Raw genomic sequence first — 27,777 nt, forward strand, 5'->3', positions numbered from 1 at the left:
AACAAAGCTACTAAGGTCATAGAATACATTCAAATTTGAGAGACTCCGAATTCAAAAAATAAAGCACTAGAGTTTGAGAACTCCACAACTTGTAGCGAAATCAACTCTAAAAAATTTTCAATCAAGTGAAAAAGTGCTTGTTGGTCAACTAAGTAGGTTTTCTTATAGACCCATGCAATTTTTTTCACTATAGACGTGTGATATTTTTCACTAAAGCTAGGTGATACTTTCAAATAGCCATGTGATACTTGTCCAAGATCATACAATATTTCACACCACTACCCTATGATACTTTCAAGGATCATGCAATAGAGTTGTCTTAAATTATGTGATACTATTCCAGTATCATACAATAGAACTCAACACTAGCATATGATACTTTCTAGTAAAGTATGACATTTCTCCTTAAGACATGATTTTTAATCAATGTCGCCCAAAGTGAAAGCACTATCGACCAAGAATAAAAGGAAACATTTTGATGAATATTTAGAGGGAAAGAAAAGAATTAGAACCTCCACACCAAGGAGTACCAAATCCACAAACTCAAGGCATGGACACTAGAAGGAAAGAGACACTAGATGGAAATACAATTATCCATCTAATCCATAGCAGCATATGAAAAAACATGTGGAAAACAACATCACAATGTACATAAACAACTAAACTTGTGTGCGATTCCTCCCAACTATAATGGCATCATGAAACCTCAAAGGCCCTAGCCATCCCCAATGCATAACATCCAAAACTACCAACTAGATAGTCAAAGTTGTCTTATGAGGTCATTACTACTACATCATAAGTACAAGAATATCTAACAAACTAATCCAACAAAGCATTATTAATCCAACTAATAGTGAATCACATCATCTAACCATATGCTAAAACATCATAATAAAGGAATGCATCAATAAAACTAACTTTATCTAAACATGATATCCAAGCATTCTAACTAAAGCATAAATCACAAGGAAACATACTCCAAAAACCTAAATATACCAAGTGAAATATCAAGCATGGGTCTCAACTAAAATAGATTGTCATTAGACACCAATCCCCAATAGTGGTATAGGTAGATATGACTCCCAACCACATAGAAACCATAGGTCCACTCCTACCATGCTGATAGAGATAACAATCCAATGACAAATACACATAAAGAAAATTCCCATAGCTAACACTCACACAAAATAGTAAAGATGATTGAAACCAAAATCATGAGACTATGCAATTAAAATAGGTCCTAAATAGACACTCAATAGGTTAACTATGTAGGGACTATAGTGGAGATTGATATGCTTGGTACTCCCAAGCTAAAGCTAGTGCAAAAACACTCTCAAGATACTCCCTTGGAGGCCATCACACTAGTGCAAAAACACTCTCAAGGTACTCACTTGGAGGTCATTACTAAGTGTTCTTAGAGTCAAACTATAACACTTTCCCTTGGATAAACCATACATGCATCACATTTTAATTATCTTAGTTTTATTACCCAATTTATTTCCTTAGTTATCACTTACTTAGAAACTCCTTCATGCCAACCTAGGAAATTGTCACTAAGGTTCCGAGAGAATCTCATCCACTGCCTACCCTACATACCCATACTCATCACACGATGAGTTCTTATAGAAAATGCATATTTCCAACCCAACCCTAATAAGCATAACTATACCAAAATCACCTAGGAGTTTGGTTCTTAGACGAATTGGTAATACAAGAATATGTGATCATGTGTGGGCACAACAACATCATAAAGATCATAAAAACAAGGGCTGGATGAAAACACAGGCAAAATAACACTCAACTGAAAACAAGCTCAGGAGTACATATGTGACATGCATCCTAATGAAACATAAAATGTAATAGTGATTAGATTGACATCCTATAGATAATCCAAATCCATTACCAACATCATGCCAAGAAAACCCAAGAAAACTGGGTGACATGCAAATCAAGGTAAAAATCTCAAAAAACCACATTGATGAAATCAACAAAAATTAAACCCATTCAACCCAAGGATGAATGAGCCACATAAATCCAATAAAAAATTTCTTTGAACACTATATGCAAAAATAACTAGTATAATCATTTGAAACCCCAAACCCCCATCCTAGAAATCAGGGAAATGCTCATACTCGACCAATCAGGTAGAGCTATCAATTAGAAATTAAGGGGAACACTAGTTCTCAACCTCTAAACATACAATTAACAGAAAGGGAAGTAGAAATAGAGATAATATAGGAAAATAGGAGCTCCCTACATGACAACCAAAAGGGCAAACAAGATTCTGAATAATAAAATAAATATCCTACAAAATATTTTGAAAATCATAGCAATCCAACATCTCCTCGAGTTTGGATCCAAAAAGACAAATCATGCTACACTCCCACACCTGTAACTCCTAAAATGAATAGAAATGAAATCCTATAGAAGAGGATTTGGAAATTGCTCTCAATTTTCTTATTTTAGAAAGTTGGAAGTGAGGAATAAAATTCCTTTTTGGATACTTATTGAGCGAATAATGTATTTGGTAAAATAACTAGGTCACTTAGTCAAACCCTGATCCAATCCAAATGAAAATAGGCTATTCCAAGTAATTGGAATTCAACCATAACAAAGCTACTAAGAATTAAATTAAATTAAATAAAGCTCAAAAGTTCCCTTCAACCGAAATCACATAATCCTTAACAAATTTTGTGACAAATGTGAACCTCTAAATGCACAAACATGCTCACAGGTCTATTCACATAATGCAAATGAGTCCAGATTTATCAAATCACCAGAGGGTTCAATTTAAATGATTTAAATAAGATACATTGACCATACAAGGATAACATTGGTTAAATATGAACAATTGAATCACAAACTCCATGTGCCACTGCCAGGAATATAAATCCAACACACTAACACACACAATCAAGTGAAATTGCATATAATAACATAGCCAAAGCAATAAATGCATTAAATGACCTAATTTAGCTATTTATTCAATTATACTAAAATGATCTATTTACATCACTCACTTTTGCATAACTCATCACAAAGAAGGAATGAAGTAACCATAGCATCAAATCCAATCATATAAATGTAATCAAAGGATATTTCCAAATACCAAATAACTAGCTATCATCATAAAACATACTATCAACTCAAAAAAGGCATCATCATGCAGATATGATCAATTGAAGAACATAGTAGTCTAACATGTATGAAACTAGAAATCAAAGTATAACACTTGACCATTGGTTCATTTCAAATGTAAAAAATAACATGAGTAACAAGTATCTCTCTGATCAAAATACAACAAGATATAGACTACAAACATGAGAGGCACTACATCCTCCTCCACTAGGCATAGGCTTACTTCAAGAAGCCTGCAAAAAGATAGGAGTACACATATCTCAATCATGTAGCATCCTCCCCAGTAGCAGAAGTCTCATCAATTGGGTCCCACTGGTCCCTTTCTTACTCTATGTCCCAACCTCTTAGGGTTAACCTTTGATCCTAAAGGATACATATGGGTTCCAAAGAAATCTTTCCATCCTCTAGTTCCAGAGCATCCCAATCAAGGACATGGGTCACAGTAGGAATCTACTACCTCAAATAGAAATATGGAAAACATCATAAATGTTTGAGAGGGTAGGTGGCAACTCTATTTGATAAGAAAAGGGATTGATCCTCTTTAGGATCTCAAATGGTTCGACAAAATGTGGCACCAACTTAGAGCCTTTCCCATAATGGATGGGGCTCTTGATCAGATGCACCCTCAAAAACACCTTGTCACCAACAAAAAAGTGATGATCTAACCTATGGGTATTTTCATACTTCTTCTGCCTATCCTAAGTAGTAACCAAATGCTCTCTAATACAAACCACCTGGTACTCTATATCCTAAAGCATCTCTAGAACTAAAATTACTCGGTCCTTCAAGCAATCCTAACTCAAAGTGGTATAAATGGTCTACCATACAAGGCTTGAAAAGGAAACATGCTAGGAGAACCATGATACCCATTGTTATAAGAAGACTCAAAAATGTATAAATAATCCTCCCACTTTACCTTCCTATCCATTACATACATGTGAAGCATGTCTTCCAAAACCCAATTCACTCTCTTTGTTTGACCATCAGTCCCTGGATGATAAGCCAAACTAAAATTAAGTTGTGCAATCAAGAATGTTGGAGAGACATCCACAATGTTGAAGTAAACAATGGATCTCTATCCAATATAATTCGATGAGAAATCCCATGCAATCAAACAATGTCTTCCAAGAAAATGTGCACTATAGAAGAAATTGTGTAGGATGTTCTCATGGATGAAAAATGTGCTAGCTTGTACAACTTGTACATTATCACCATGATACAATCATGTCATCATGATGACATAGGCAACCCTATGATAAAATCAATAGATATGGTATATCATCTCTACTATGGAATGGTATGTAGATGTAAAAGACCTATTGGATGCTAATGTTCTAACTTCACTCTCTATCATTCAAGACATCAAGCAAAAAAATTAGCAACATTGCACCTCATCCTTGCCCAAAAGTACAACTATCTAAGCTCAACATGCATCTTCTTGATGTTGGGATGTGTGAAATATGGTGCACGATGTGCTTCTAAAAAAATAAAGTTATGAAGATCACCAGACATTGGTATGTAGATATGCCCAAAGTGTCATAGCAGTCCATTAGACTAAAAAAAATAACTTAAAAACCTACCCTCAAGGTTACATCCAAAATAAATCTTTTCCCTCAATTCTTGATACCATTTGTCACTAGGAAAAGCCTCCAAGATATGACCTTGAAAATCCACTCCCAATGACAAGACTAATATCTCATGTTGCATCCTACTCAAGGTATCCTCGATGACATTTTATTTCAACTTGATATAGTAAAAATCAAAATCATGCTCACACAAGAACTCCTTCTAGTGACATTGTTGTGTATTCAAGTTTGGCTGAGTAAGGATATACTACAAGTTACAATGATCTCTATATAGGTCAAACCTATGTCCCAAAAGGAAATGCTTCCAATGCTCAAGTGCATGCACCATGACTGCAAGTTCCAAATCATGAGTGGGGTACATAAGATCATGGTTCTTGAGTTTTATAGACTCGTATACAATCACATGACCATCTTGCATCAACACTACACCCACACCTTCCAATGAAGCATCTATGCAAACCATAAAACTACCTATAGGACTAGGTACTACAAGGATTGGTGTACTGGTCAAATGCTCCTTAAGAGAATTAAATGTTGCCTCACACTAGTCTGACCAAACATACTTCTTTCCTTTCCATTGAAGAGAATGATGAGATGAGCCACCTGTGAAAATTCCTTCATGAATCAATGATCATAACCCACCAATCCCATGAAACTATGAACCTCAGAAACATTAGTGGGTACCTGCCAATCCATGATAACCCAAATCTTCTTTGAATCCACTACAATACCATCAATAGTGATGATATACCCCAAATACTTCACCTCTAACTAGATGAATCCACATTTACCTAAGTTTCCATACAATTGATGATCTCACAAGAATTGTAACACTTGGCATAAATGAACCTCATTTTCCTATACAATCTTAGAATAGATCAATATGTCATCCAGGAATATAATGACACATCGATCGAGGTAAGTGAGAAATACTCCATTCATCAGACTCATGAACACAAATGACATCTTAGTTAACCCAAAGGGTACAACTATTAAATCATAATGCCCATAATGTGTATGAAAAGATGTTCGATGAATGTTAGTGATTGTTGTGCAAATGTGCTTTTTTTTTATATGTTCTCTATGCATCTTTACCTTGCTTTAAGCCTTTCCTAGTCCCTATTATGCCATTAATTATTAAATAATATAAGACATGCAATAAAGTTTTAGGGTATGAAATATTTCCTAAAAATAAATGATTAGTGTAGAAAGAATGATATCTTGATTTATTCTGCTATAGGAAATATAGGTGATAGACAAATGGATATGGAGCCAACCACCTAGTTGGAGAAGTAGTTTGAAGGTTGCAATTTTGTTATGTTATTTTGGGCAAATAGTCTTGAAAGTTTAAATAGATTGATTTTAGGCCTTATGTTATATTGGCCAAGTTGTTTTGTAATCAATTATGTGTGGCCAATAGCCAAACCAAACTATTATCTATATTTAGGGTGAAGACCATTGGCCATTATAGCTTAGTTATTAGATTAGTTGAATATTTTAAGTCTAGACAAACAAATGTTAACTACAAGACAATATGCACATGATATATGAAAAAATCTATTTATATCATCTCTGAAGTGCTTCACATCATAAATGTGAAGTTCTTATAGTAGCTAGTATTAGAACATCTCTCACCACATAAACCAAAGGAAGGGCCCTCACTCTAGAAACTTGGTTCGATTATTTTAGCTTTTGTTGTGAGTATTTAAGTATTGATTGATTGTATGTGTTTCTTAAGAAGTTAGTTATATATTGAATTGAAATTTTGCATACATGTGTTTAATTTAATAAGATCTTTGTAATGTTTTTAATTAATTAAAGATTCAATTGTTTGATAAGGTAATTAGTTTGCAGCATTTCTACCTCTTCAACTTGCTATACATCATTACTCTATTTCTGCACAAAGTACTAAGCTATCATTCCCAAACCATAATCTATTATAGAATATTTTCCATTACAACCATTCTACTACACCCAATTACTTATTGATAAACCTCCTATCACCATTTATGATACTTCCTGTCACACTCTGTTATTTAGATCTAATCTATTGTGATCAACTTCTTGCCAAAATAAAACCCCCTATAGCAACCAAAGTTAATTTTGGCACTTGATCAGACAAAGCTTTACAATAGTGTTTATAAAACATTGTGCTCAATGGTTAATTGTTTCCAATTGTGTTTTAAGTGAATTAATGAGAACCTAAACTTTAGATTAGAACCCTTTTGTAGTAGTAATCTTAGATGTGTGGTAACTTGGATAGTTTAATTTATTAGGAAGTAGTAATTTACATTCATAAACCTCTTGATTTATTATTTTCATCCCTTGAGAAAATAGTTGTTATATCTCTCATGAGTTTATGATGTTATAATTTCTTTAGAATAACCGGGGGGGGGGGGGGCTGAATCAGTTATTCAAGGTCCAGATGTCATTTGTACACTTCTCTCCTTAGTGCAATAAATCCATTCAATCATTGATTCATGCAAACTTTAACTTTTCTAATTAGCAAGTTATTATAAATCAACATGCAAGTACAACAAATAGGAAATCAACACATGACACAATGATTAAAGTGGAAATCCAATTTGGGAAAAACCACCAATAACATGCTAATCAATTCTCACCCTTCTGAAGTGATGCCCTGTGAAAGGCCTACCCTATTAAAGGCTTACAACACACACTATTAAATGTGACCTTGTTGAAGGATTTAACCACCCTGTTAGAAGTGGGCCTGGTAAAAGGACTTTAGAACATTCAATTGGAATGTCACCCTATTAAAGGATTTACAAATGGCTGATAGGCCAACCTAAGTTCATAGTATTTTTAGATCTAATACAATTTCTAGAGAGTATTAGAAAATCTTGACCTGACTATAACATACAACTTATCTTGCAGATTTCAAATCACCTCTCAACTCATATCCTTGCCTGGCCTTCTATCTCTGCAACTCTTAACTGCTTGCCATTTCTTTCAAGCTTTGTCTTTTTGAGTCTCCATACTCAATGTACCAATACAATCATCTCTTCATGACCACTTGTAGAAGTAGAGTCTCTGTGCTCTTCCTTCTCCTAGATGTCTCCTACATTATTCATCTTTTGTTGTTCTAATCAACCTCTAAAATCTCCCTCTACTTCTTTGATCATTTATCTTTAACAATCCTATTGATCAGTTGTTCACTTCTCCCTCTTTGACAAAAATACCAAAGTTCTATTAGTATCTTTAATATGCAGATGCATCTTTTACAGATTTAGTCAGTCTCCCTCTATCACCTTGCTCATGACTAATTTGAAGTTTTTAGTACTTGTATTACTTTAGGCATGGATCCCAAAGTAAACATCCTTCGCATCAATGTGTAAAATCTTCAACATTCAGTGTATTTGATGTAGGGCATTCTTTCTTTTTCTTTAAGTAGCTTTAGGTAGGGGTATCACCCCTAACTTACCTCTAAGATACTCAAAAGCATCTTTAGGCAGTACTTTTATAAAGATATTAGCAATCTGTTCCTTTGAGCTAACATATTCCATCTTCACTTGTTTATCTTCCACTAGCTCTTTTACATAGTGATACTTAATTGCAATATGCTTGGTTTTAGCATGCATTACTAGATTCTTTGATATATTGACAGCACTTGTATTATCACAATAAAGTGTCACAGGCTCCATTACCTCTTCCTTTGTACCTTGCAACAAATGTTTGATCCACACAATATTAGTGTAGTTTATAGTAGCTGCCACATATTCAGCTTCAGCAGTAGACTATGAGGTGCAGCTTTGTTTTTTGCTTGTCCATGTAATCAAACTTTTTCCTAAGAAAAGTGCTCCTCCACTGGTGTTTTCTCTATCATCAATTTTACCTCCTCAATTTGCATCAGTATAAGCTCTCAATTCAAATTTCTCATTCTTTTTGTAGTACAAACCAAAGGCCTCAGTTCCTTTCAGGTATCTCAATATTCTCTTTACTACCATAAAGTAGTTTTCTCTTGGATTGGCAAAAAATCTAGCCACTATTCCAATAGCTAATGCAATGTCTAATCTACAATGTACAACATATTATTACTTTCCAATCATTGACCTATAAAATGTCTAATTTACTTTAGTAGACTCATCATTTTTAGATAGCTTATATCCAGTTGCCATTGGTGTGTAGACTAGTTTTGAGTCTTCTAGCCCAAATGTTTTGAGTACTTCCTTGATGTATTTGGATTGGGTTACAAATATTCCATGCTTCAACTGATGTACTTTTAATCCAACAAATAATTTTATTTATCCAAACATTGACATCTCAAATTCATGCTTCATTTGGTCAACAAAATCTTTGCATAAAACATCTTTTCTTCCAAATATTATGTCATCAACAAAGATTTATGTAATCAAAATGTCTTTACCTTCCTTAGCTTTGATGTACAAGATGTTGTTGTCATCTTTTCTTTCATATCCTATCTTCACGAGATATTTGTGCAACCTTTCATACCATGCTCTTAGTACTTGCTTCAGTCCATAGAGTGCTTTGTGTAGTTTGCAAACCATGTTCTTGGTCTTCTCATCAACAAACCCTTTTGGTTGTTCTATGTAGACTTCCTCTTCTAGTATACCATTCAGAAAAGTTGACTTTATATCCATCTGGTAAACTTTGAAACCTTTATATGTAGCATATGCAAGTAATTTTCTTACTCCTTCCATTCTCACAATAGGAGAAAATGTCTCTCCATAATCTTATCCTTCTTCTTGTGCATAGCCTTTGCAAACTAGTTTGACTTTTTTTCTTGTTATTTCACCATTCTCATCAAGTTTTTTTTTGAACACCCACTTGGTACCAATCACATTCTTATCACCTGGTCTAGGAACTAGAGACCAAGTTTTGTTTTTCTCAATCTGATCTATCTCCTCTTTCATGGCCTTATACCAGTCATCATCTTGTAGTGCATCTTTGCTTGTTTTATGATCAACCTTGCTCAATAGACATGATTCATTTCTGATTCTATTCCTTTTCATTGGTCTAGCATCCTTATCACAAATTATTTGATCTACAAGGTAATGTCTTCTTACATACGTAGCTAATATGGGTTCAGTCCTTCTTTCCACATTTGATTCTTTAGCTTCAAAGTCATTTCATTCTTCTTCATTAGATAATTCATCATTCCCTTCATGTGTACTATTTTTAAAACTATTTTGTTCATTCTCTCCATTCTACAACTCAGCTTCTGAATGTAACTCAACATTCACAAGCTGAGACTCGACAGATACTTAAGTTTGTTGTTGATTCACAACTTGATTTGCAGCATTGTCTTCAGCTGTAATTCCTTCATAGAAGCATAGAAAGGATCTATAGTGCTCTATTTGCTTTGACTCATCATCCTAGACTTCTACATGCTCATCAAAATTTACATTTTCACTCTCTACAACTTTGTTGGTGTTAGTATTCAAACACTTATATGCCTTACTTTTAGTGGAGTACCCAAGAAATATTCCTTCATTACTTTTTGCATCAAACTTGTCATTTCTAGTGTCTTTTAGAATATAGCATTTACAACCAAAAACTTTGAAATGTTTAACATTAGGTGAATGATCATACCATAATTCAAAGGGTGTTGCATTTGTACCTTTCTTGACTTGAACTCTATTTAGTGTGTAGACTACAGTACTTACAGCTTCCCTCCAATACTTAAGTGTAGCATTTTTCTCCATCATCAAGGTTCTAGCATAGTTAATCACTGACTTGTTTCTCCTTTCAATAATACCATTCTATGGTGGAGTTCTTGGTGCTGACATTTTCCTTTTGATACCTCTGTCATTACAAAATACTTCAAATTCTCTTGATGTGAACTCATCTCCTCTATCTGACCTTAGGCATTTTAGGTTCTTTCCTATTTCCTTCTCAACTCTAGCCAAATAATGTATCACCTATGTTTTAGTAGTGTAAAATGAAAACTAATCTATAAAAGGCATTCTCAATACTAAAAACAAGTAAACACTTAAGATAGGACCAAAGAAGACAAAATTGAAGAAAGTAGACCAAAGATGGTAAACTCTTCAAGTGCTTCTCATGATGACAAAGCTATGTCCCTAATGAGAGGGGATGTATGCTCACGTTGTGCTCAAGCTCCAAGTGGATGGGTGATAAACAAATATAGGTGTGGATGAGGGTTTCAACAATGGAGGTATCGAGGGATTTCAACATTATGATGGTATTTTGGTATTTTTTAGGCTCTCAAAATCGCATGATAACTTTGCATGAAAAGATGGATCCTTTTCTGAAGGGAGGAGGTTCAATTTATAGGCCAAGGGTTGGAGAAATGGAGGGCCAAGATGTCAAGATGATGAGATGGTGAGGGAGGGTCAAGATGCACTCAAAAGGGAGCACATGGATTGTGCTTGTTTAGCACCAATGGGGAGGTGACACTTGTCAGAGGGTGATTGGATGAAGGGAAAGCAAGGTGGATGGTCAAAAAAGGAGGCTCAAGAGATAAGGACTCCATAAATCCCTTATAAGAGTCATTATGGGAGGTGTAAGAGATGTATAAGGTTCATTTATGTTGGAGGGTGAGGGGAGAAGATATTTGTTGACTTTGGCTTGGCTTAGGAAGTCTTAACCCATGTTTATGATTGTGCAAATGATTAGAAGAGGATTAGGATTAGCTTATAAGGGGGGTTAGGGGGGTTAAGTGACTTAGCTTTGATGGGATGGGTTAGTTAGGAGGCTAAGTGAGGTTAGTATGGGTGAATGGGTTGGATTAGGGGTTAGGATAGGGTTAGGATAGGGTTTTTAGGATTTTAGATATTTTATTAAATGTTTTATTCAATAAAATGGAAGTATGGAATTAAATTGAATAGATTTGATGATTTATCCAATTTGATAGAGGAATAGGGATTTAATTGATAAATTGATTTTGGGTTGTCATTTGATTTTATCAATTAGACTATAGTAAATTAAATTAATTAATTAACTAGGGGATGATGATTAATTAATTAAATAGTAAATATTCAATCAATAATGTCTTAGGAAATGACTAAATATGATTACTTATTGATGTAACCAGATTTAGGTGTCTACATTTTGCCCCTCTTTGACATAGTGTTGAAGCAACATTATTTCAAAGAAGTTCGAATATAAATGATGCAAAGAAGAATTTTTGAAGCAATTTAGTTGCCCCAATCTCGAGTAGAAAGAGAGAATAGACTATATGATGCCCCTTCAAGAAGGTGGTAGGGAAAGAAAAAGTGGCACAACGATGTCTTGATAGAAAAGTAGGAAGCGAGCAAGGGCCCAGAAGGCTCGAAAGAGGGAAAAACAAACAAAAGAAAAAAAAGGGAGAAAAAGCTAAGGGGCACGGAAAAACTAGAGTGTTGGATGACCTAGAGGGGGAGCTAGGGCACTTGGAGGGGGCTCTAAGCGGCTAAAAGGGGGTGAGAAGGGATCATTTTCATTCAGATTGAGGAGGAGATATTGTTGGTTAGGAGCTTTGCATTGGACATTACAATGGCAATATTGGGTGACCAGAGCACCAAGCGAACATAGTGCGATGAGTACGAGTACGATGGATGCCTGATCAATTAGTAGGGTCTAAAAGCTCCTTGTGATTTTTTTGTAGGTATTTGTTAGGGCAGTCCTACAAAAGAAAAAACACGATCCCACAGGCACGAGGTCAGTGGGAATATGAGCGGGATTAGCAGGATTTTGATCCCATGAAAGTAGCATTGACCATTATTTTTTTGAGAATATAAATAAGTTTTCATGGGAGAGTGACCCCATAGCGGGAGGTTGTGTAGGAATGTAGTTAAGTTGGCGAGATTGCATCCCCACCATAATGAACATGAGTCATGTTGTGGGAGCACGATCTCGTGGTCTAAGGGTTGTCAAAGTTGAAAAGTGGGAATGGGGGCAAAGGGTGAAAGTGTGATCTTGCTAGGACATGGATCAGTAAGATCGCCAGGTATAGCTACCACGGGAATGCACTAGCAGGGTCGGGGTCAAAAGGTCAAGGTTTTTAGCCAAAGTCAAAAGTCCTATCTTGGCAAAAGATATATCCATGAGAATGAGAGATGTGTTACAAGAACGCTAGTCGTGGGATCACAACCAAAATATATGTTTGCAAGAACACTATTTTGTAGGCCTTGCAGGAAAGCATTTTTTGTGAGAATAAGAGGTTGGCAAAAAAAGGTAGGAAAAGTTGGGGTTGGGGAAAGGGAGGGTGAGAGGATAAAGAACTAAGATAGAAAACTAACATTTGGATTAGTTTTGGTGGTGTGTAGTGGTCCTTGGATGTGCTAGTGTCATGAGAGCAGCAAGCAGCAGTGTTGCATGCTAGAGAGATGCTAACACCTACTGACTAGACATGAATCAAGGTGATCAGACTAAGCTACCTGGTGAGGTTGCCCCATACTTGGACTTACATGGCAATGGTCATAGTGTTGTGCAAGAGATGGCATAGTGAGACAGCAACATTCCACTTACCTACTAGGGAGATGACTGTGATGCTGGAGGATGTGTATCACATATTTAGACTACCAATACAGGGGACGCAAGTCATGGAAACTAAAGAGATGATAGCAAAGGCAGTTGTACAAAGACTAGTGTGGCCTGGGGTTGAGTACAGGATCTAACAGGGATAATTTGCACTAGATGAGCATTAGGATCGCGTGGCGGTGGAGAGGTAGATCTATTTCTATGTGCTAGGGTTGGTTTCGAGGTACATTGCCCAAGATATAGGTGGTACATGGGTTATGCTAACGTTGATTCCAGTGGTGATGCAGATTGTGGATGCAGGATGCCTAGCGGCATGGGATTCTCTGATGTTGGTTGAGTTGTACCAGGACCTGCATTAGATAGTGTACCAAGGTGGCGACTAATAGGGGAGGAGTATTGGGTTTCCTACATTATTATAGGTATGGGTGTGGGAGCATATTGCAGTGCTTAGGAGATTAGGGCACAGAGATAGGTAGGCAGAGGAGCAAGTGGCATATAGCTAGGCCGAGCCATTGACATACCACCACACAAATTTATTGGACTACTAGAGAGTGTGCATCGATGAGATAGTGAATGTGGGGTGGAGGCTATACATGGGCCTGAGATCATGGGCAGAGGAGGGAGAGTAGCTCCCATACACTATTTCCCCATGCTTTGTTTTTGGGAGGTGGGAGTATGTGGTAGAGCAATATAGGCTAGACAGGGTACTATGATAGTTTGGATGGCAGTAGGTGGCATTAGGAGATCTGCACTGGTATCAACAAGTCAAGCGTGAGCCAATTTCAATGTATGGGCTAGCCCTACATCGAGATGGATTGCTAAGGGCATGGCTAGAGTTGGAGCCAGGGAGTACTGTGACACATGGGTGTGATTAAGGCTAGTAGGGAGAGCACAGGGGACAAGGTCAATGGCGATGGTAGGTGAGGTAGCCCAAGAAACCTGAAAAAGGTGGTATGTGGCCAGAGGGTTGCAAAAATGGGCAGCAGTTATTGCATAGGATGAGTAGCCTGCTTGGCAGAGGAGGAGGGTTGGGGGGGAGGAGAGGAGAGAATGACCAGAGAGAAGAGTGGAGGAGAGGGAAGCCTAGCCAAATAGAGGAGGAGAGGAGGGGGTAGAGGAGAGGAGACACAAGGGACACAGAGGGAAATAGGGGGAGATGGAAGGGATCATCTGCCAGGGGAGGAGATGACAGATTGGCAGCCCAGTACACCTCACTAGAGTAGGCACACACAGTGATGAGCTAGTTGCTCTGTGATAAATAGCAAGAGAGAGATCAGCTCTATGTAGAGTGGGACCAGTTCAGACAGGACCAGAATATAGCCCAAGGGTAGGCAGATAGGGCAGGTGTGGAGGTGGGGAGGCTATAGATGGAGGTGGGCCAGGTGGAGTAGAGGTTGGATGCCATGACTCTAGAGCAACAGGCAGTGTAGGTGAGACTAGATGCCCTCCAACAAGAGAAAGATAGGCTAGTGGTGGACATGGTGACCTTACGGGTGTAGGCGGAAATGGGAGGGGGTCTGGATGAGCTACGGGGACTCCAAGCAGAGATGGAGGATTTGACAGAGAGGGTTGGATTCTATCGAGGGAGGTACCATGCCGCAGTGCCAACATCATAGATTGAGCACTATAGGCGGCTGACTTGTTCAAGGATAGCAGGTCCCCACATAGGGATGCAAGGAGGAGGGGAGAGTGGATGGAGCATTAGGTGAGAAAGTACAGGCAGGTCTAAGCGCATAGGGCATAGTTAGAAGGCAGGGTCGAGCCAGCAGTGGGGGAGGAGGGAGGAGGCAGAGAGTTTTGGGATAGGGGGAGGACTGATGAGGCCACCACCTCCACCACTAGTAACACTAGGGGCTTGGAGAGGGGTAGAGGAGGAGACTGATGATGCAGGGATGATGGGTTGACCATTGATGAGCAGGTTATTTTTGGGATACTGAGTATTCTATACGTATCGACTTTTTGAGATACATGGAGATTTTGTGTGGGCTCGAACCTATTTGTATGATATGGACATTGTACACTGATGGACTATTATTCTTTCATTCTTTCATTGATATATAGATCTGATGATTCTGGTGAGATATGTGTTATGGACTGGTGATGTTATATATAGTGTTTCATATGCATTGGATAGGTAAGATGTGATGTTTTGATGATATTGCTGACGATTGGTGATGTAGGATGGATTATGTGTTAAGATTTTATGATTGTGCTGATAGTTTTTGATGCAAGATGTGAGATGTGCTATGATTTTGGATATATGTTGTGAGATATTCTTTTATGATGATGAGGATATGATGTGATTGATTCTAGCTATGAGTTGGCAGATGTGATGTGCTATATGTTGATAGGATTTTCTTTATGCTGGTTTAGATGTGATGCAAGAATTTTTTTTATGATGTGATCCGGAATGATGTAATTTTCTTTATGATAGATATGATGTGAGATGTGGTGATGTTTATCCTTAATGATATGTTTTCTTCTTATGATATTTTAGATGCGATGTGAGATGTTTATGATGTGATCCCTAGTGATAGGATGTACTTTATGATATACGTTTGATGCAATTTTTGTTGATGTGTCTTACTTTATGATAGATGATGTGATGTGTTGTTTTATGATGATAAAAACAAACTAAATGAGAAAAGATAAAGGAATTACCAATAAATAATTGAAACAAAAAGATTTATGATATATGAAAATGAACAATGAAATGATAGATGTGAATGCTAGCAAAATAATGACCCTACAATGTTAAGATGAAGCTTTTAATGAAATGATGAATGAACATGCTAATTAATGAAAATATAATGGTACACTATAATGTATAAAATGAATCCTATTTAAAATGATGAATGTCAAAATGTAATGAAAGGGTGACCTTAGGATGAAATCCAATTTTAAATGTTGAACATGAAATGCTAATGAAAGGATGCCCTGATAATGAAATTTATTTTAACTGGTGAATGCAAAATGCTAATGATAGGGTGAACTAAGGATGTTTTTAAAATTTAGACAAACAAAAGGATAAGTTGGTAGATGTATGATATGTTAACAAAACATCCACAAGCTAGAAAGACATATAGGAACCATTATGATAAGCAAACGCTATGATAATGGATGATATGATAATAGGATAAAAATTAGGATAGTATACCATAGTGGAGCCTACAGGATACAAGATAAATTATGATGGTGGTATTAGGATAGTGATTTATGATAGGAGATACTGACTCTATGAAGAAAGATGTTGGAAAATAAGTGACCAACAAACTCATAGTCAGGCGGATAGTGATGATTAGGGCTAGGATAGTGATTTATGATAGGGATCACATCATGATGAGAAGGAATAAGAATTGATGTTCAAGGATTTGAATCAAATGATTTTGAGGGTGGAAAAATCAAGAATTCAAGGGAGAGAGGTGATGAAAAGGAGAAGGATACTAGGGGTTATAAGAATAAATGTGAAGCATAGGGGAAGCTTGAGCATGGGGTACTTCATGAGGAAGTACCACTATGTAGTGTGAGCACTTTATTTGATATAGGATTGTTAGTGATCTGCCAAGGTTACTAAGAATGTCAAGGCCTTTTCCCCAAAATTCCGTAGGACTGACTCAAACAGGCACACAAGGATTGCCCCAGCATCACACATGAGTCTCAAAGAGATCAATGTTGGAATGATGTTGGGTGATCCACAAGAAAAAAAGATTACCCAAGTGCATCATGTTTTATCAAAAGATGAAAACATGCTTGAAATATGCAAGGATAATATCAGACTGACTCTCAAGTAGCAAAAGACTATGATTGAAACCAACCAGACTGTGATTGAAACCAACCTCCTAAGTTGCCCCAATCAAAACACACCATGATATGAAATGATCATGGCGATCTTGAGGAGGAAGAAATGAAATATATGCAGAAATGATCAATCAAAATGTATAAAGACACCAAATATTTTGCAAAGTGAAAAAGTAACCTTTTTCTAAAGAGATCAACTAATGAGCTACTGACAGGTTGCAACAAGACCTGGATAGTATGCACAAGTACAACTATCCAAGGACATGGGAGCTTGAGACTAGATAAAAAAACATAGTAGTAGGTATATACATGATAGGGGAAAGCTCAAGATGAGGAGATAGCATTGCTATGATACATCAATTTGGTAGGTGGGGTTATGTAAAGTGCGATTATGTACAAGGGTCAGGATACTACTGTATTCACATAAGTATGGTACATGGGAGACAAGGGTTTGTGCAAGGGTATGAGACACATGTTATATGGGTTGTATACGCTACATATGGTAAAGTACAAGGATAAAAAGTACTTGATAAGATATATCTAGTAGAGTACAATGGTAGAATACATCGGGTATGATACATGGGATGTTATAATATAGGAGTGAGGTGGGATGTTGCATAGTGCAAAATGTTGGAGGATGATGCGACGAAGCACAATAAAAATAAAAATAAAAGAAAAACTACAAGGAAAACCTTGGAAGGACGAGGAGATAAGTGATGTGATACGAAGTGGTGATAATGGAGGGGATGTCACTGATAGATAAGGAAAAAGTTGTAGTACACCTGGTTCCTATTCGATAGGTTTTCACCAGGGACTTATCCAAGGTGCTTGAATTGCCAAGTTTTCACCATTGGACGCTTATTTTTCTTCACCCATTTTTTATTTAAGAATTTTGTCTTTAGGCATAGAATTTCTTGAGGTGAATAATTTTGGTAGGATCATTCAGGACTTCAAATTCAAGGGTAGATAGCTGATAGGCTCTTGAGCCAAAAGATTTTGTGACCACATAAGGACCAAGCCATGTGGGCTTGAACTTGCCTTTATTTTCTTTGTAAGCTTGAACCTTCATATTCTCTTTAAGGACCATGTCACCTTCCTGAAAATTGCACGGATGGACTTTCATGCTAAAATTACACTTGAGGTGACTTTGATAGACCATGAGGTGGTCATAGGCATGTTTCCTTTTTTCATCAAGTAGATTAAGTTGAGTAAGTTGAGCCACTCTATATTCTTCATCAGATATCTATCCTCGTAGAGAAATGCAGAGTGATGGGAGTTCAACCTCAATAGGTAGGACTACTTCAGCACCATAGACCAAGAAGCATGGAGTTGTGCTAGTGGCCATATGAAATGAAGTGTGGTATGCCCATACGGTAGGATTAATTTACAAATGCCAATCACAGCCGGAGTCATTGACAACTTTCTTGAGGATTCTGAGCAAGGTTTTATTAGTTGCCTCTACCTAATCATTACCTTGTGGGAAATACAAGCTAGAAAAGTGGTAATGGATGTGAATGGAAGTGCACAATTCCTCCATATTTAGGTTTTCAAAATTGCCTCTATGGTCTGTGAAAATGGTAGCTGGGATGCCAAAGTGACATATGATATGATATAAGATAAACTTGGACAACTAAACTCCAATGGTAGTTATAAGGGGCACTTTGTTGACCCACTTAGTGAAATAATCAGTGGTGGTGATTATCCACTTGTGCCCCTCTGATGAAAGTGGCACAATAAGACCAACAAGATCAAACCCCTAGCAGGCCAAAGGCCATGGTGGTGCAATGGGTTGCAAGTCCTATGTTGGAGCTCAAATTAAATTAGCATGTTGTTTACAAGGTAAACATCATTTCACAAATTCACATGCATCATGTTCTAGAGTAGGCCAATAGTATCCAGCCCAAAGGATCTACTTTGCTAGCACCATCCCACTCGTGTGAGCACCACAAAGTCTAGCGTGTACCCCTTTGAGAGCCATCACAACCTCATTTTGATCTAAACATCAAGAGAGAGTATCATGATAACCATGATGATATATGGTTTGGGTGATGATAGTGTAATGGGAAGCTCTATGAATAAGGTTTTGTCATTGGGTTCGTGTGAAATGAGGAGATATGATACCATTTAGTAGGTAAGCATGAATTTGATGGCACCATGGAGATTGGGGACTAACCAAGATACAGATCCATGTTGATTCATCATTCTCATATGTGTAGACACCTAAATTTGATTACACTGCTTTGGTAATCCTATTTAGTTATCTCTAAAGGCATCATTAATTAAATTCCTATTTAATTAAATCCTTTGCCATCCCTAGCTGATTAATTTAATTAATCATCTATAGTCCTAATTGATAAATCAAATAACCTATTATTTATCAATTAAATCTTTTTCTCCTATCTAATTCCAAAAATCCCCATTTATTAAATAAATCTATTTGATAAATAAAATCCTCAAATCTAAAAACCCCTAACTTATCCCTAATCCTCCATTTAGCCTAATCCACCCCATCCACCCATAATAACCAAGCTTAGCCACTAACTCACCCACCCTCATTAATGCCATCCACTTGCACATCTCTCACATCCCTAATCTAATCCTAAACCCAAGCCTAATCCACCCCCTAATGTTGTCACATTCCCTAAACAAGTTTAAGACTTTCCTAAACCAAATCAAAGTCTCCGCTCAAAAATCCCAACCAGCAATTCATGAGTGCTCTTACAAAACATAAAAGACTCTTACAAGCTCACTCATGACTCTTACATCCATCTTCTACACTCTTCCCTCTTCCACACTCATTCCTCTTACATCTCTCTTACATACTCAACCCCACTCATCATGCCTTTAACCAACCCATTACCCTACCCTCTCACACTCATCCTCCTTGTGACAAGTGTCACCTTCCCATTGGTTCTAAACAAGCACAATCCATGTGCTCTCCTTTGAGTGCATCCTAGCCCTCCTTAAGCCTTCATCTCTCCTTGCATCTAAGCCCTCCATCCCTCTACCCCTTGGCCTATAAATTGAATCCCATCCCAAGACATTTCATCAACAATCTTTGAGCTAAAGTTACCATGTTATTTTGAGAACCAAAGTCATCAACATTACCCTTATAATGCCAAATTGAGAGCTCACAAAGCTACCAATTTTCCATTACCCATCTCCACCATTGAAGCAACTTTCAGCATCTTGAGCATACATCCACATCAAAGGACACATCTACAAAATCAAGAAAAGCATGGAGTTTTTTCTCCTTTGAGGTTTTGCACTTCTTATTTGCTTTTCTTTGTCTAAAAATATATGTGAATTTAGTTTTAGTTTGTGAATGTTTACTTCATTGTTAATGTTCTTTGCATACTAAAATTTTGTTCTACATTTTGGCTTCAGAGCCTATCAGTTATCTACACCAGAAGGATAACTCTTGAATGATCCTACTAACATCATTCATCTCAAGAAGTTCTATGCTTGAAGATCCTTGGTATACTCAGCTTTTGAAAAATACAAAAAAAAGTAAAGAAAAATAAGTGTCCAATGGTGAAAAATTGGCAATTCAAGTACCTTGGATAGGTACCTTGGTGAAAACCTGGTAATTCAGGTGCCTTGTGTACCAAGACTAATCCATTATCTATCACTATCATATCCCTCATCCATTCACCCACCATCTCATAACAACACCTGCTTGTTTCCTTGGTGTTCCAACCAAATATCCAAAATTTGATGAAGCTTGTAAATACATCCTGTACAGCTTACCTCAGCTTGTAAAAACTTGTCCAAAACTTGTATTATACCTTGTAAATCTTGTACCATACCTTGTATATCCGAATCTTGTCCAAAGCTTGTACCATATTCCAGCTTGTAAATGATCTTGTATCCTAGCTTGTATCCTACCACATGCACATAAAGAACCCCATTTTCACTTAAGCTTTTCGCAAACCATCTACCTATCCACCTATCAACTATTATAGACATCCCATCCTTCAAAAACATTTCCATCTCACAAAAAACAAAAACATGAACGAACTTGTACATTTGTAACATATCTTGGTTCGTCAGCTTGTACATCCTTTTTAGCTTAGTACCATTGTATCTATCCAGCTTTCATGTCAGTTCATCCTTGATCAACATCTTGCACACATTGCACACCTTGGTTAGCTATTCCAATGCATCCTTTAGCTAGATTTTCTATCACCAAAGTGTTATCCTTCTTAGTTCAGCTTGCCAGATGCATCACTCATCCAAACCCACCAGCTTAGGTGCTCTCCGATAGGTCCTTGTAGGATATAGCTCTCCTCATGTCTGATCTTGGTTCGTTAGTATCTCGTCCTACCCATCTCATTGGCAAACAGTTCTCTTTTGGATTTTCACTTTCTTTTGATTTGGGGATCTTCCCTTTTGGGTCTTGAAAATATCTTTTCCAAGCAATCTCCTTGTTCCCTCCTCAAGGTTGCCACGATCTTCCATATCATGGTATGCTGCGAATGGGGCAATTAGAGCGTAAGGTCTTGATCATGTCTTTTGCTTGTTTTCATTTTCTGCTTGTGGGTTACCTAGTGGTTTTTTGACGCTGCTTCCTCTAGGATTCATGTGTGATACTGGGGAAATCCTTGTGTGTTTTTTTTGAGTTAGTTCGTCAGTCTTATGGATGATTGGTGAAAAGGCCTTGATGTTCTTGGTAACCTTGGCAATTAACCAACAGTCCTATAGAAAATCTAGTGCTCAACTACATGGTGGTACTTCTCTTTGTAGTATCCCCCCGCTCAAAAAGCTTTAACGGATTCCCTTCATCTCCATTATCCCCCATCCATATCCAGCACCTATCCCAGCGTATGCATTAGTATCTCTTTGAATCATTCCTCATGCTTAGCTTTAGGGATCCACAATCCTAGTCTTAGGAATCCACCAAGCCTCATTTTTTGAGATCCACAATCCTAGTCCTAGGGATCTTCGAAACCCATCTTCCGCCAATCTAACTCTTTGAAATCCTGTTGCATCAGCTTTATAATCCCCTCCGTCCTCCCCCCCAATCCTGGAAAGTCTTAAGCTTTCTTTACTATTGTGCCTCTAATTTCCCTTTATCATTCTCCTGTAGTGAGAGTTTGAGCTAATTCAGCCCCTCCTCTTTGCCAATCTATGTCTCTGCTCATCTCGATTTCTTGTACTTTTCAAGAAGCCATCGAGCCTCATTTCTCTCTCTATCACCTTCTTGAGGGGGCATCATCTAAGTCTAGTCTCTCCTCTTCTTATCCGAGAATGGGGCAACCTTGTTGCTAAAACATCTTCCTCGTGTCGTCTTCATTCAAACTTCTTTGAAATAGTGTTGTCTCAACACTATGTCAAAGAGGGGAAAAATTTAGACACCTCAATTTGATTACACCACTTTGGTAATCCTATTTAGTTATCTCTAAAGGCATCACTAATTAAATTCCTATTTAATTAATCCTTTCCCATCCCTAGCTGATTAATTTAATTAATCATCTATAGTCTTAATTGATAAATCAAATAGCCTATTATTTATCAATTAAATCTTTTTCTCCTATATAATTCCAAAAATCCCCATTTATTAAATAAATCTATTTGATAAATAAAATCCTCAAATCTAAAAACCCCTAACTTATCCCTAATCTAATCCTAAACCCAAGCCTAATCCACCCCCTAATGTTGTCACATTCCCTAAATAAGTTTAAGACTTTCCTAAACCAAATCAAAGTCTCCCCTCAAAAATCCCAACCACCAAGTCATGAGTGCTCTTACAAAACATGAAAGACTCTTACAAGCCCACTCATGACTCTTACATCCATCTTCCACACTCTTCCCTCTTCCACACTCATTCCTCTTACATCTCTCTTACATACTCAACCCCACTCATCATGCCTTTAACCAACCCCTTACCCTACCCTCTCACACTCATCCTCCTTATGACAAGTGTCACCTTCCCATTGGTGCTAAACAAGCACAATCCATGTGCTCTCCTTTGAGTGCATCCTAGCCCTCCTTAAGCCTTCATCTCTCCTTACATCTAAGCCCTCCATCCCTCTACCCCTTGGCCTATAAATTGAATCCCATCCCAAGCCATTTCATCAACAATCTTTGAGCTAAAGTTACCATGCTATTTTGAGAACCAAAGTCATCAACATTACCCTTATAATGCCAAATTGAGAGCTCACAAAGCTACCAATTTGCCATTACCCATCTCCACCATTGAAGCAACTTTCAGCATCTTGAGCATACATCCACATCAAAGGACACATCTACAAAATCAAGAAAAGCATGGAGTGTTTTCTCCTTTGAGGTTTTGCACTTCTTATTTTCTTTTCTTTGTATAAACATATATATGTGAATTTAGTTTTAGTTTGTGAATGTTTACTTCATTGTTAATGTTCTTTGCATACTAAAATTTTGTTCTACATTTTGGCTCCGGAGCCTATTAGTTATCTACACCAAAAGGAGAACTCTTGAATGATCCTACTAACATCATTCATCTCAATAAGTTCTATGCTTGAAGATCTTTGGTATACCCAACTTTTGAAAAATACAAAAAAAAGTAAAGAAAAATAAGCGTCCAATGGTGAAAACTTGGCAATTCAAGCACCTTGGATAGGTACCTTGGTGAAAACTTGGTAATTCAGGTGCCTTGTGTACCAAGACTAATCCATTATCTATCACTATCCTATCCCTCATCCATTCACCCACCATCTCATAACAACACCTACTTGTTTCCTTGGTGTTCCAACCAAATATCCAAAATTTGATGAAGCTTGTAAATACATCCTGTACAACTTACCTTAGCTTGTAAAAACTTGTACCAAAACTTGTATTATACCTTGTAAATCTTGTACCATACCTTGTATATCTGAATCTTGTCCAAAGCTTGTACCATATTCCAGCTTGTAAATGATCTTGTATCCTAGCTTGTATCCTACCACATGCACATAAAGAACCCCATTTTCACATGCCAAGTGATATGTAATAGCCTGGCCTTTGATGGCCTTTCTGTCAACATATTGAATGTCAAACTCACTGAGAAGTATAACCCATTTTTCCAAGCATCTGGTGAGTATTGTGCGAGAGATCATATATTTCAATGGATCAATCTTTGATATCAGTTGCACAGTATGACTTAACATGTAATGATGTAGCTTCTGGGTAGCAAACACCATGGCTAAGCATGCCTTCTCCATTGGTGTATAGTTGAGCTCATAGCCACTAATGTTTGACTGATGTAATAAATAGCTTGTTCCTTTCCTTCATTTTCAAGTTGTGCTAGAAGAGCACCTAATGCTATGGGAGTAGCTGTGATGCACAATATGAGTGGGCACCCTGCAACTAGAGGAACCAAAATACGTGGATTAGCTAAGTATTTCTTAATGAGCTCAAAGTTGCGCTAGCAAGCTAGGTCCCATCTAAAATTTTGATCCTTCTTAAGTAGGTGAGTGAAGGGTTGACACTTATCAGCAACCTGAGAAATGAACTGCCAGACTGATTGGAGTTTTCCTTGCAAAGAACAAACATGCCTTAGTTTCCTAGGAGGAGCCATATCCATGATGGCTTTGACTTTCTTAGGGTCAATCTCAATACCATGGTGTGACACAATGAAGGCTAGGAGCTTGCCTGAAGTAACACCAAAGGTACACTTCTTTGGATTCAGCATGAGACAATATTCTGCTAGTCAATTGAACACTTGCTTAAGGTGAGATTACTCATCCAGAGCATTAAGAGACTTGACTAGAATATCATCCATGTAATCCTCAAGGATCTTATGGATTAGGTCATGGAAGATGACCATCATCGCACATTGATAGGTTGCCCTGGCATTTTTTAACCCAAATGACATCATGGTTTAGTAGAATGTGCCCCAAGGTGTGGTGAATGCCATTTTATGCTAATCTTCTTCTGCAATATGAATCTAATTGTACCCAAAGAAACCATCCATTAGTGATAAGAGTTCATGACCTGTGATGAGGTCCACAATCATGTTGATATTTGGTAATGGAAAGTCATTCTTTCAACAAGCTTTATTAAGATCCCTGAAATCAGTGCAAATCTTGATATCACCAGAGGGCTTGGTAACAGGTACCATATTAGAAATCCATTCAAAATGATCTATTGGCCGAATGATTTTGGCCTCTAGTAACTTTTCTAGCTCTTCTTTGACTAATAAAGCCACTTTGGGGTGCATTTTTCAAAGTTTTTGTTTGACAAGCTTGGCCCCTGGATCCACTGCCAGATGATGCACAACTAGTTTGGGGTCCAAACCTAGCATATCTTTATATGACCATGCAAAATGACCCACATTCTTGTGGAGAACCTCAATGAGCAGATCTGCCTACTCAGGTGGTAGAGAGGCTACAATGTATGTAGTATGTGGTATTTCTATCAAACTGATATTTATAGGCTGAGTTTCTTCTATCAAAACTAAAGATATAGGAGGTCGATGCTCTTGTGGGGGAGGATGAAATCGCCATCTTCAGGTGCCTCTAAGAAGTTTTCACCATTGGATACATCCTTTATTTTTGTTCCATTTTTTGAGTCACCCAATGGTGCTCTAGAGGAGTTTTCACCATGGGATTTTTTTCTTTTATCTTTTTCCTTTTTTGTTTCTTTTTGAATTTTACTTTTGCGACTAGAGATTTCCTCCTCCCCAAAGTAACCTATAGGATCCAGCTTGTAGAAATATGCTGATGGTGGTGGCAACCATTTATGTGGCATTTCTACCCCCATCAATTTAAGGAGTGCGTGCTCAATAGAGAACTCGTCAACATGAATGGCACTTGGTTGGTCCCAATTTATGAGTTCAGGGTGAGTGAGGGGGAGGTCTATGAGATTCAAGGATAATTGGAAAAGCACAAAGGCTCCAAGGATTTTTTTTTCAAGAAAAATATCATCATAAGCTTTCTTTTCAACTTCCTCAGGGATGTCTTCAACCTCAATGAGAGTGTTTTAGATGTTCATAAAGGCATGGCCTTCTGTTGTAGTGCCCCCAGTTGCAAGGATTCCATAGCCCAAGCCTTTGGTTTTTTACCCTTGATGTGCTTCTATAGGCTATCTCATAACTGATTCCTGGTATCCCATTGCTTCGTGGCCAAGTGATGTGACTAGGGATATTTCTATTTAAAGTGATCAAGAAGTGCTTCACTTTTAGGAGGTGGCTCTTTATATATACATGTGTTAATGTCTAGTGCATTTTCTACTCCATCAAGGATACCTTTGGTGAAAAATGTGGTAGGGCCTAGCTAGTGGAGTCGAGAGGTGGTTTTCAGTATAGACCCTTGATGTGTCAGGCATCCTTGAGTATGTGGATCAAGTGGTAGAGCACCAATAGAAAAAGCATCTATGAGACTATACTCACCACAACCTTGGTAGTTGATCTTAACTGTATCAAGAGTGGACGCTAAAATGGTGTCAAGATCATGGCAGGTGCCAGAGGAACTAGCCATGGTGGTGCCAAATTCGATCCCAGGATAGTGATTGGTGCATGAAGCTACAACTACATTGCAATAAGGAAAGGGTTCAAGATCTATGTGGATGGTTATCTCAGTGCCATTATGCAAAAATTTGACACACTAATGATATGTGGATGGAATGGCCTTCCTAGCATGAATCTGTGGATGACCAAGGAGGATGTTATATGGAAGGTTAAGATCAACTACGTGATAGAGTGTCTCTTGAGTGGCTAGGCCAACTCTAATAGGGAGCAAGATGGTTCCTTCAGTAGTACATTCCAAATTGTCATATGCCTTGATGGTGATCACCTCATTGATGATATCTACTTTAGTATATCCTACCTATTTGATGAACTTTAGATTACATAGGTTTAGAGCCGATCCATTATCTATCATGACACATTTAACTGCAAAGTTAAAAACCATGAAAGCTATGCGAAGTGGGAGGATGTGATCGGGGTCAACTGCTGGGATATCAGTGGTTTTGAAGGAAAAAGCACATGAGGTCAAAAGATGGCCAACCAAGTTGCAAAACTTAGTGGCATTTATGTCAGAGGGTATGCATGACTCACATAGAGTGTTGTCAAGGATCTCTTAATAATGTGAGCTTGTCTGTAAGAGATCCAAGATGGAGATCTAGGCCGACATGTTTACTAAGGTGTTCCAAGATGTTATACTATGGCCCTAGTGAAGGTGATTCTAATGGAGATGCTCGAGATGGAGGTTGTTACGCTAATGGTGGTCTAATTTGTGTAGATACAAGTGGACCAGCTCTATTGAGTCACATTCGATGGTACCAACTACACACTGGGTGTCAAGGCCCTTGATATTTATGACGTTGATGGATGGCTCAACTTGTGATATGCAACCAATTAAGCTACCATAGTCTAAGTATGCTGAATTATAATTCCAAGATGTATCTCAGTTGTCACCTTGTTTACCTAGAGTGTTGTTAGGTTTGTTGATAGGAGGGTTTGCAGGTGCCTTTCCCAGGCTCATGTTGTGAGAAGGGAAAGAATTTTGATACATCATCAATCTTGCATTGGGTGAGGGTTTTGCCCCCACTGTGATCCCCCTCCAGTCAATGAGGTCTTGTACATAATCCTTTAGTTGCATGCATTTAAGGGTAGTGTGCCCTTTGACACGATGGAATTTTCAATATTCGATATCTTTGTACTAGGATGCTCTAGATTGATTGGGCTCCAAGGGTTACATTTGTGGATACCGAACAAGGTTATCCTTGGCTAATTTTTCAAATATTGCATCAAGAGGTTCCCCCAATGGGGTGTATGTTTGTGGTTGCCTCTGACCATGGGGTTTTATACCTATTGACAATGTGATGGCATTAGTTT

This window comes from Cupressus sempervirens, chromosome 7 (assembly GCF_028749045.1).
Source record: "Cupressus sempervirens isolate cs-2001-9-10 chromosome 7, ASM2874904v1, whole genome shotgun sequence".
NCBI lineage: Eukaryota > Viridiplantae > Streptophyta > Pinopsida > Cupressales > Cupressaceae > Cupressus > Cupressus sempervirens.